Genomic DNA, 11,717 nt, shown 5'->3' with positions numbered 1-11,717 from the left:
GCAAATAAATCAAGATGAATCTAATATATGTTTATTCATAAAGAGAGGTGAAGCGTGTACTAGTTATCTGGCGTCATGGGCTCATGGACCCAATTAGCACTGTAAATCTGTCGTGCATAACCAACAGTTTGCAGTTAAGAACTGAGATGCACACACCGGCCTGCCAGCACAGAAGTAGTACGCACACATGATTTACAGGAAGAATTTAAACTATAAGTAAACCAGCATGCACCTCATCGAGCTTGATGTGTGAGGTGATGAATCTGAATTCCTGACCATAAATGTTGATTTCAGGAGTAGGCAAAAGTAACTAGACAACGCCAGGAATTAGTAACCCAGAGTGCGACAACGACAGAATGATTACCTGAGTTTGATGTTGAGCTGGGCTTCAGGACTTTCAGCTTCAGCTTTACTTAAACGGTGACTGTAAATTACAAGGTTGGCAACATCCTCATCTGATCTCTCTTGCATCTCGGCCGAAGGAATAGAACGGCAGTCGATGAAGGGAGTACACCGAATCATTCTTGCCTCCAGCCTCCAGAAATCAATGCATCAGTTCAGGGCCAATATTTCTACAGAGTAAAATGATAGCAAGGGCACATGGTGTGATTCAGTGGTAAATTCAAGTTCCAGCTCACGATTTATTTGATCAAACCAAGTCTAACATGACAAATGGAAGATTAACTTCAGACCGTAGTGGAAACTGAACTCTGAAGTTATAGTCTACGAGTCTGGAATAAACACCGAGTCTGAAATAAAGCTGTTACAAATACAGGAATGCAAGGAAAAATGCTGGAGAGCAGGCAAACCAAACATCACCAGTACAACAATCAGCTTTACTTAGATTTCTGTCAAAATGGTGACTGTAAAATTATGCGGTTGGCACTTGCAACGCATCCTCATCTGATCTCGGCCGAAGCAGGCTATTGCGGTGGAATGCAGTAAAAAGAGAAGCAAAGACGTGTGCCTTGTCATTGAGTTGCTAATAAACGGGTCTTCCTCTGCCACTACCAGAATTTACCCAATTGCCGACGGCCCCGTCGGCATCGATGGATGTATCCCGACGGCCCAGGTCAGGCCGTCGGCGTAGAAAAGACGTCAGCATACATCCACCTATGCCGACGGGGGCCGTCGGCACAGATCGGCCGTCGGCATCCCAATCAATATGCCTACGGCGGCCGTCGGCATAGAGGCTGTCTTCGGCATATCTGTGGGCCCGACTACCCGGGCGGCGACATCCTTTGAGGGCGTGAAGCCTACGCCGACGGGGCCTAACGGTGGCCGTCGGCATAGCTATGCCGCCGTCATCGATCCGCGTGATCCGCCACGTCAACGATCCGAAATGCTCACCGGTCCGGGGGTGGCATATCTATGCCGACAGCCTCGCCGTCGGCATAGGCTTGGCCCGTGGACGGTGCCACGTCATCGATCCGCGCCATACGCCACGTCATCGATCCGCGCCATACGCCACGTCATCGATCCGCGCCATACGCCACGTCATCGATCCATGGCTCTACCCTTCCGTGGCTGTAGCTATGCCGACGGCATAGCCGTAGGCATAGATTTCTAATATTTTTTCATATTTTTATTTATTTTCTCTTTTTCCTTTTTATTTTTCTTCCAAAATAATTAGATTAACTTAAATGTGCCTTATGTACAGAAAACATATCTCGATTATATATACATACATACATACATACATATATATAGGTAAAATATATATATATATATATATATATATATATATATATATATATATAGGTAAAATAGATGGGGCACCTAGGTGTCTGGACACCTTGATTGTTTTGGAAACCATGATATATTTAATTAGTTTCCTATCCATTCTTCATGCAAGACTTTCCATAGTTACGATTTATTTTTGTTTCCTAATTATTAGGCATGCAAGACTTGCCATATAATAAATCATATTAATGTTTGATTTTATTTGAACTGCTATGGTTATCTAATACGCGTATTTTTGTTTCCTAAATATCTAATACATACCAACTCGTATATACTCAATATTTTTTTTGAACTATTATATTTCATTTTTTTCCTAACTATCTAATATGGGTATCGAATACCTACTAATGAAATTATTTACATACGTGGTATGTATATACCCAATAATTTATTTTCTAACTATCTAATACTTGTATCCGGTACCTACTGACGATGTATATACGCGGGTACGTATATTTCAGGCTGCATAAAATATGGCTACATAGATACCCTGCTATGTAAAATATACCCAATGAACTCCTAGTATACCTTCGTAACAAAAAAAACTCCTAGTGTATCCACATACTTTATACGACATGCTCACATAAATCTTCTAGTATATACCCAACGTACTTACATAAAACAGTATACCCAATGTGTCTGCACACGTATATACCCGGCTATATGAAAAGGTGTAGAAAACTGTTCTAGGTTTCCTGTCAACATATATATATATACAATAAAATATGGCTACATATATACCCGACTACATGAATTATGGCATGCATATGCAGCATACATGGTCTTAATGGACCACTAATTGTTGTTTTTTTTCTCTATCTTGTTTAATCTAGGCATTAAGTGTCCATATGAAGCAATAATTTGCAATAATTCTTTCCTAACATGGTTGACCCATCAGTGCTAATACTAATTACACATGCACACATCTCAATGTCATCCATCTATTGCCCCCTCACGGGCGTCGCTTCCGTCGTGTTACGGAGAGGGGAGACGGGACGGGGTACCTGGGGGGTAGCAATGCCGCCAGGTGTTGCGGTGGGCCCTCCTACGGTTGTGGAAGCGTGGTGGCAGGCGCAGGCACCCGGCACGCGGCTCCGGGGTGTGCCCCTCCCCTCACGGGCGTCGCTTGTTGGGGAACGTAGCAGAAATTCAAAATTTTCCTACGTGTCACCAAGATCTATCTATGGAGAAACCAGCAACGAGGGGAAGGAGAGTGCATCTACATACCCTTGTAGATCGCTATGCGGAAGCGTTCAAGAGAACGGGGTTGAAGGAGTCGTACTCATCGTGATCCAAATCACCGGAGATCCTAGTGCCGAACGGATGGCACCTCCGCGTTCAACACACGTACAGCCCGATGACGTCTCCCATGCCTTGATCCAGCAAGGAGAGAGGGAGAGGTTGAGGAAGACTTCATCCAGCAGCAGCACAACGGTGTGGTGGTGGTGGAGGAGCGTGGTACTCCAGCAGGGCTTCGCCAAGCACCGCAAGAGACGAGGAGGGAGAGGGGTAGGGCTGCGCCAAGAAGGAGATTGAATCCCTGTATCTGGCAGCCCAAAACCTCAAGTATATATAGGGGGAGGGGAGGGGCTGCGCCCCCATCTAGGTTTCCATCCCTAGGGGTGGCGGCCAGCCCTAGATCCCATCTAGGGGGGCGGCCAAGGGGGGGAGAGGGAGGCGCACCACTAGGTGGGCCTTAGGCCCATCTGAGCCTAGGGTTTGCCCCCTTCCACTCTCCCTTGAGCCTTGGGCCTTGGTGGGGGGGCGCACCAGCCCACTTGGGGCTGGTCCCCTCCCACACCTGGCCCATGCAGCCCTCCGGGGCTGGTGGCCCCACTTGGTGGACCCCGGGACCCTCCCGGTGGTCCCGGTACGTTACCGATAAAACCCGAAACTTTTTCGGTGACCAAAACAGGACTTCCCATATATAAATCTTTACCTCCGGACCATTCCGGAACTCCTCGTGACGTCTGGGATCTCATCCGGGACTCCGAACAACATTCGGTAACCACATACAAACTTTCTTTATAACCCTAGCGTCATCGAACCTTAAGTGTGTAGACCCTACGGGTTCGGGAACCATGCAGACATGACCGAGACGTTCTCCGGTCAATAACCAACAGCGGGATCTGGATACCCATGTTGGTTCCCACATGTTCCACGTGTTGGGTTTTGCAGTAATTTCAAAAAATTTCCTACGCACACGCAAGATCATGTGATGTATAGCAACGAGAGGGGAGAGTGTTGTCTACGTACCAACGCAGACCGACTGCGGAAGCGATCACACAACGTAGAGGAAGTAGTCGTACGTCTTCACGATCCAACCGATCAAGCACCGAAACTACGGCACCTCCGAGTTCGAGCACACGTTCAGCTCGATGACGATCCCCGGACTCCGATCCAGCAAAGTGTCGGGGAAGAGTTCCGTCAGCACGACGGCGTGGTGACGATCTTGATGCACTACAGCAGCAGGGCTTCGCCTAAACTCCGCTACAGTATTATCGAGGAATATGGTGGCTGGGGGCACCGCACACGGCTAAGGAATAGATCACGTGGATCAACTTATGTGTTCTAGGGTGCCTCTACCTCAGTATATAAAGGACCAAAGGGGGGGGGGAGGCTGGCCGGCCACAAGGGGCGCGCCAGGAGAGTCCTACTCCTTCTGGGAGTAGGATTCCCCCCCAATCCTAGTTGGAATAGGATTCCTTGAGGGGGGAAAGAGAGAGAGGGGGCCGGCCACCTCTCCTAGTCCTAATAGGACTAGGGGAAGGGGGGAGGCGCACAGCCACCTTGGGCTGCCCCTTTCTCCTTTCCACTAAAGCCCACTAAGGCCCATATAGCTCCCGGGGGGTTCCGGTAACCTCCCGGTACTCCGGTAAAATCCCGATTTCACCCGGAACACTTTCGATATCCAAACATAGGCTTCCAATATATCAATCTTTATGTCTCGATCATTTCGAGACTCCTCGTCATGTCCGTGATCACATCCGGGACTCCGAACAACCTTCGGTACATCAAAATGCATAAACTCATAATATAACTGTCATCGTAACCTTAAGCGTGCGGACCCTACGGGTTCGAGAACAATGTAGACATGACCGAGACACGTCTCCGGTCAATAACCAATAGCGGGACCTGGATGCCCATATTGGCTCCTACATATTCTACGAAGATCTTTATCGGTCGGACCGCATAACAACATACGTTGTTCCCTTTGTCATCGGTATGTTACTTTCCCGAGATTCGATCGTCGGTATCCAATACCTAGTTCAATTCGTTACCGGCAAGTCTCTTTACTCGTTCCGTAATACATCATCCCGCAACTAACTCATTTAGTTGCAATGCTTGCAAGGCTTATGTGATGTGCATTACCGAGAGGGCCCAGAGATACCTCTCCGACAATCGGAGTGACAAATCCTAATCTCGAAATACGCCAACCCAACATCTACCTTTGGAGACACCTGTAGAGCTCCTTTATAATCACCCAGTTACGTTGTGACGTTTGGTAGCACACAAAGTGTTCCTCCGGGTAAACGGGAGTTGCATAATCTCATAGTCAAAGGAACATGTATAAGTCATGAAGAAAGCAATAGCAACATACTAAACGATCGGGTGCTAAGCTAATGGAATGGGTCATGTCAATCAGATCATTCAACTAATGATGTGACCTCGTTAATCAAATAACAACTCTTTGTTCATGGTTAGGAAACATAACCATCTTTGATTAACGAGCTAGTCAAGTAGAGGCATACTAGTGACACTCTGTTTGTCTATGTATTCACACATGTATTATGTTTCCGGTTAATACAATTCTAGCATGAATAATAAATTTATCATGATATAAGGAAATAAATAATAACTTTATTATTGCCTCTAGGGCATATTTCCTTCAGTCTCCCACTTGCACTAGAGTCAATAATCTAGTTCACATCGCTATGTAATTAACACCAATAGTTCACATCTTTATGTGATTGGTTCACATCTTCATGTGACTAACACCCAAAGGGTTTACTAGATTCAATAATCTAGTTCACATCGCTATGTGATTAACACCCAAATAGTGATCATGTTTTTCTTGTGAGAGAAATTTAGTCAACGGGCCTGCCAAATTCAGATCCGTATGTATTTTGCAAAATTCTATGTCTACAATGCTCTGCACGGAGCTACTCTAGCTAATTGCTCCCACTTTCAATATGTATCTAGATCGAGACTTAGAGTCATCCAGATCTGTGTCAAAACTTGCATCGACGTAACTTTTTACGACGAACCTTTTTGTCACCTCCATAATTGAGAAATATTTCCTTATTCCACTAAGGATAATTTTGACCGTTGTCCAGTGATCTACTCTTAGATCACTATTGTACTCCCTTGCTTAACACAGTGTAGGGTATATAATAGATTTGGTACACAGCATGGCATACTTTATAGAATCTATGGCTGAGGCATAGGGAATGACTTTCATTCTATTTCTATCTTCTGCCGTGGTCGGGCTTCGAGTCTTACTCAATTTCACACCTTGTAACACAGGCTAGAAACTTTTTCTTTGACTGTTCCATTTTGAACTACTTCAAAATCTTGTCAAGGTATGTACTCATTGAAAAACTTATCAAGCGTCTTGATCTATCTCTATAGATCTTTGATACTCAATATGTAAGCAGATTTACCGAGGTCTTTCTTTGGAAAAAAACTCCTTTCAAACACTCCTTTATGCTTTACAGAATAATTCTACATTATTTCCGATCAACAATATGTCATTCACATATACTTATCAGAAATGCTGTAGTGCTCCCACTCACTTTCTTGTAAATACACGCTTCACCGCAAATCTGTATAAAACTATATGCTTTGATCAACTCATCAAAGCGTATATCCCAACTCCGAGATGCTTGCACCAGTCCATAGATGGATCGCTGGAGCTTGCATATTTTGTTAGCACCTTTAGGATTGACAAAACCTTCTGGTTGTGTCATATACAACTCTTCTTTAATAAATCTATTAAGGAATGCAGTTTTGTTTATCCATTTGCCAGATTTCATAAAACGCGGCAATTGCTAACATGATTCGGACAGACTTAAGCATAAATACGAGTGAGAAACTCTCATCGTAGTCAACACCTTGAACTTGTTGAAAACCTTTTGCGACAATTCTAGCTTTGTAGATAGTAACACTACTATCAGCGTCCGTCTTCCTCTTGAAGATCCATTTATTTCCATGGCTTGCCGATCATCGGGCAAATCCATCAAAGTCCATACTTTGTTCTCATACATGGATCATATCTCAGATTTCATGGTCTCAAACCATTTCGCCGAATCTGGGCTCATCATCGCTTCCTCATAGTTCGCAAGTTCGTCATGGTCTAGTAACATGACTTCCAGAACAGGATTACCGTACCACTCTGGTGCGGATCTCACTCTGGTTTACCTACGAGATTTGGTAGTAACTTGATCTGAAGTTACATGATCATCATCATTAGCTTCCTCACTAATTGGTGTAGTAGCCACAGGAACAGATTTCTATGATGAACTACTTTCCAATAAGGGAGAAGGTACAATTACCTTATCAAGTTCTACTTTCCTCCCACTCACTTCTTTCGAGAGAAACTCCTTCTCTAGAAAGGATCCATTCTTAGCAACGAATGTCTTGCCTTCGGATCTGTGATAGAAGGTGTACCCAACAGTCTCCTTTGGGTATCCTATGAAGACACATTTCTCCGATTTGGGTTCGAGCTTATCAGGTTGAAGCTTTTTCACATAAGCATCGCAGCCCCAAACTTTAAGAAACGACAACTTTGGTTTCTTGCCAAACCACAGTTCAGATTGTGTCGTCTCAACGGACTTAGATGGTGCCCTATTTAACGTGAATGCAGCCGTCTCTAATGCATAACCCCAAAACGATAGTGGTAGATCGGTAAGAGACATCATAGATCGCACCATATCTAATAAAGTACGGTTATGATATTCGGACACACCATTATGCTGTGGTGTTCCAGGTGGCATGAGTTTGTGAAACTATTCCACATTATTTTAATTGAAGACCAAACTCGTAACTCAAATACTCTTCTCTACGATCAGATCGTAGAAACTTTATTTTCTTGTTACGATGATTTTCAACTTCACTCTGAAATTCTTTGAACTTTTCAAATGCTTCAGATTTATGTTTCATTAAGTAGATATACCCATATCTGCTTAAATCATCTGTGAAGGTGAGAAAATAACGATATCCACCACGAGCCTCAATATTCATCGGACCACATACATCGGTATGTATGATTTCCAACAAATCTGTTGCTCTCTCCATAGTACCAGAGAACGGTGTTTTAGTCATCTTGCCCATGAGGCACGGTTCGCAAGTACCAAGTGATTCATAATCAAGTGGTTCCAAAAGTCCATCAGTATGGAGTTTCTTCATGCGCTTTACACCGATATGACCTAAACGACAGTGCCATAAATAAGTTGCACTTTCATTATCAACTCTGCATCTTTTGGCTTCAACATTATGAATATGTGTATTACTACTATCGAGATTCAATAAGAATAGACCACTCTTCAAGGGTGCATGACCATAAAAGATATTACTCATATAAATAGAACAACCATTATTCTCTGATTTAAATGAATAACCGTCTCGCATTAAACAAGATCCAGATATAATGTTCATGCTCAACGCTGGCACCAAATAACAATTATTTAGGTCTAATATTAATCCCGAAGGTAGATGTAGAGGTAGCGTGCCGACCGCGATCATATCAATCTTGGAACCACTTCCAACACACATCGTCACTTCACCTTTAACTAGTCTCTGTTTATTCTGCAACTCCCGTTTCGAGTTACTAATCTTAGCAACTGAACTAGTATCAAATACTGAGGGGTTGCTATAAACACTAGTAAAGTACACATCAATAACATGTATATCACATATACCTTTGTTCACCTTGCCATCCTTCTTATCCGCCAAATACTTGGGGCAGTTCCGCTTCCAGTGACCAGTCTGCTTGCAGTAGAAGCACTCAGTTTCAGGCTTAGGTCCAGACTTGGGTTTCTTCTCTTGAGCAGCAACTTGCTTGCCATTCTTTTTGAAGTTCCCCTTCTTCTTCCCTTTGCCCTTTTTCTTGAAACTAGTGGTCTTGTTAACCATCAACACTTGATGCTCCTTCTTGATTTCTACCTCCGCAGCTTTCAGCATTGCGAAGAGCTCGGGAATAGTCTTGTTCATCCCTTGCATATTATAGTTCATCACGAAGCTTTTGTAGCTTGGTGGCAGTGATTGGAGAATTCTGTCAATGACGCAATCATCCGGAAGATTAACTCCCAATTGAATCAAGTGATTATTATACCCAGACATTTTGAGTATATGCTCACTGACAGAACTGTTCTCCTCCATCTTGCAGCTATAGAACTTATTGGAGACTTCATATCTCTCAATCCGGGCATTTGCTTGAAATATTAACTTCAACTCCTGGAACATCTCATATGCTCCATGACGTTCAAAACGTCGTTGAAGTCCCGATTCTAAGCCGTAAAGCATGGCACACTGAACTATCGAGTAGTCATCAGCTTTGCTCTGCCAGACGTTCATAACATCTGGTGTTGCTCCAGCAGCAGGCCTGGCACCTAGCGGTGCTTCCAGGACGTAATTCTTCTGAGCAGCAATGAGGATAATCCTCAAGTTACGGATCCAATCCACATCATTGCCACTAACATCTTTCAACACAATTTTCTCTAGGAACATATCAAAATAAACACAGGGAAGCAACAACGCGAGCTATTGATCTACAACATAATTTGCAAAATACTACCAGGACTAAGTTCATGATAAATTTAAGTTCAATTAATCATATTACTTAAGAACTCCCACTTAGATAGACATCCCTCTAATCCTCTAAGTGATCACGTGATCCAAATCAACTAAACCATGTCCGATCATCACGTGAGATGGAGTAGTTTTCAATGGTGAACATCGTTTATGTTGATCATATCTACTATATGATTCACGCTCGACCTTTCGGTCTCTGTGTTCCGAGGCCATATCTGCATATGCTAGGCTCGTCAAGTTTAACCTGAGTATTCTGCGTGTGCAAAACTGGCTTGCACCCGTTGTAGATGGACGTAGAGCTTATCACACCCGATCATCACGTGGTGTCTGGGCACGACGAACTTTGGCAACGGTGCATACTCAGGGAGAACACTTCTTGATAATTTAGTGAGAGATCATCTTATAATGCTACCATCAAACAAAGCAAGATAAGATGCATAAAAAGATAAACATCACATGCAATCAATATAAGTGATATGATATGGCCATCATCATCTTGTGCTTGTGATCTCCATCTCCGAAGCACCGTCATGATCACCATCGTCACCGGCGCGACACCTTGATCTCCATCGTAGCATCGTTGTCGTCTCGCCAATCTTATGCTTCCACGACTATCACTACCGTTTAGTAATAAAGTAAAGCATTACATCGCAATTCCATTGCATACAATAAAGCGACAACCATATGGCTCCTGCCAGTTGCCGATAACTCGGTTACAAAACATGATCATCTCATACAATAAAATTCAGCATCATGCCTTAACCATATCACATCACAACATGCCCTGCAAAAACAAGTTAGACGTCCTCTACTTTGTTGTTGCAAGTTTTACGTGGCTGCTACGGGCTTAAGCAAGAACCAATCTCACATACGCATCAAAACCACAACTATAGTTTGTCAAATAGACTCCGTTTTAACCTTCGGAAGGACCAGGCGTAGCCACACTTGGTTCAACTAAAGTTGGAGAGACAGTCGCCCGCAAGCCACCTATGTGCAAAGCACGTCGGGGGAACCGGTCTCGCGTAAGCGTACGCGTAATGTTGGTCCGGGTCGTCTCGTCCAACAATGCCGCCGAACCAAAGTATGACATGCTGGTAGGCAGTATGACTTATATCGCCCACAACTCACTTGTGTTCTACTCGTGCATATAACATCAACATAAATAACCTAGGCTCGGATGCCACTGTTGGGTTTCGCAGTAATTTCAAAAAATTTCCTACGCACACGCAAGATCATGTGATGTATAGCAACGAGAGGGGAGAGTGTTGTCTACGTACCAACGCAGACCGACTGCGGAAGCAATCACACAACGTAGAGGAAGTAGTCGTACGTCTTCACGATCCAACCGATCAAGCACCGAAACTACGGCACCTCCGAGTTCGAGCACACGTTCAGCTCGATGACGATCCCCGGACTCCGATCCAGCAAAGTGTCGGGGAAGAGTTCCGCCAGCACGACGGCGTGGTGACGATCTTGATGCACTACAGCAGCAGGGCTTCGCCTAAACTCTGCTACAGTATTATAGAGGAATATGGTGGCTGGGGGCACCGCACACGGCTAAGGAATAGATCACGTGGATCAACTTGTGTGTTCTAGGGTGCCTCTACCTCAGTATATAAAGGACCAAAGGGGGGGAGGCTGGCCGGCCACAAGGGGCGCGCCAGGAGAGTCCTACTCCTTCTGGGAGTAGGATTCCCCCCCAATCCTAGTTGGAATAGGATTCCTTGAGGGGGGAAAGAGAGAGAGGGGGCCGGCCACCTCTCCTAGTCCTAATAGGACTAGGGGAAGGGGGGAGGCGCACAGCCACCTTGGGCTGCCCCTTTCTCCTTTCCACTAAAGCCCACTAAGGCCCATATAGCTCCCGGGGGGTTCCAGTAACCTCCCGATACTCCGGTAAAATCCCGATTTCACCCGGAACACTTCCGATATCCAAACATAGGCTTCCAATATATCAATCTTTATGTCTTGATCATTTCGAGACTCCTCGTCATGTCCGTGATCACATCCGGGACTCCGAACAACCTTTGGTACATCAAAATGCATAAACTCATAATATAACTGTCATCGTAACCTTAAGCGTGCGGACCCTACGGGTTCGAGAACAATGTAGACATGACCGAGACACGTCTCCGGTCAATAACCAATAGCGGGACCTGGATGCC

Source organism: Triticum urartu, chromosome 3 (assembly GCF_003073215.2).
Source record: "Triticum urartu cultivar G1812 chromosome 3, Tu2.1, whole genome shotgun sequence".
NCBI lineage: Eukaryota > Viridiplantae > Streptophyta > Magnoliopsida > Poales > Poaceae > Triticum > Triticum urartu.
This window is presented reverse-complemented; position numbering follows the sequence as displayed.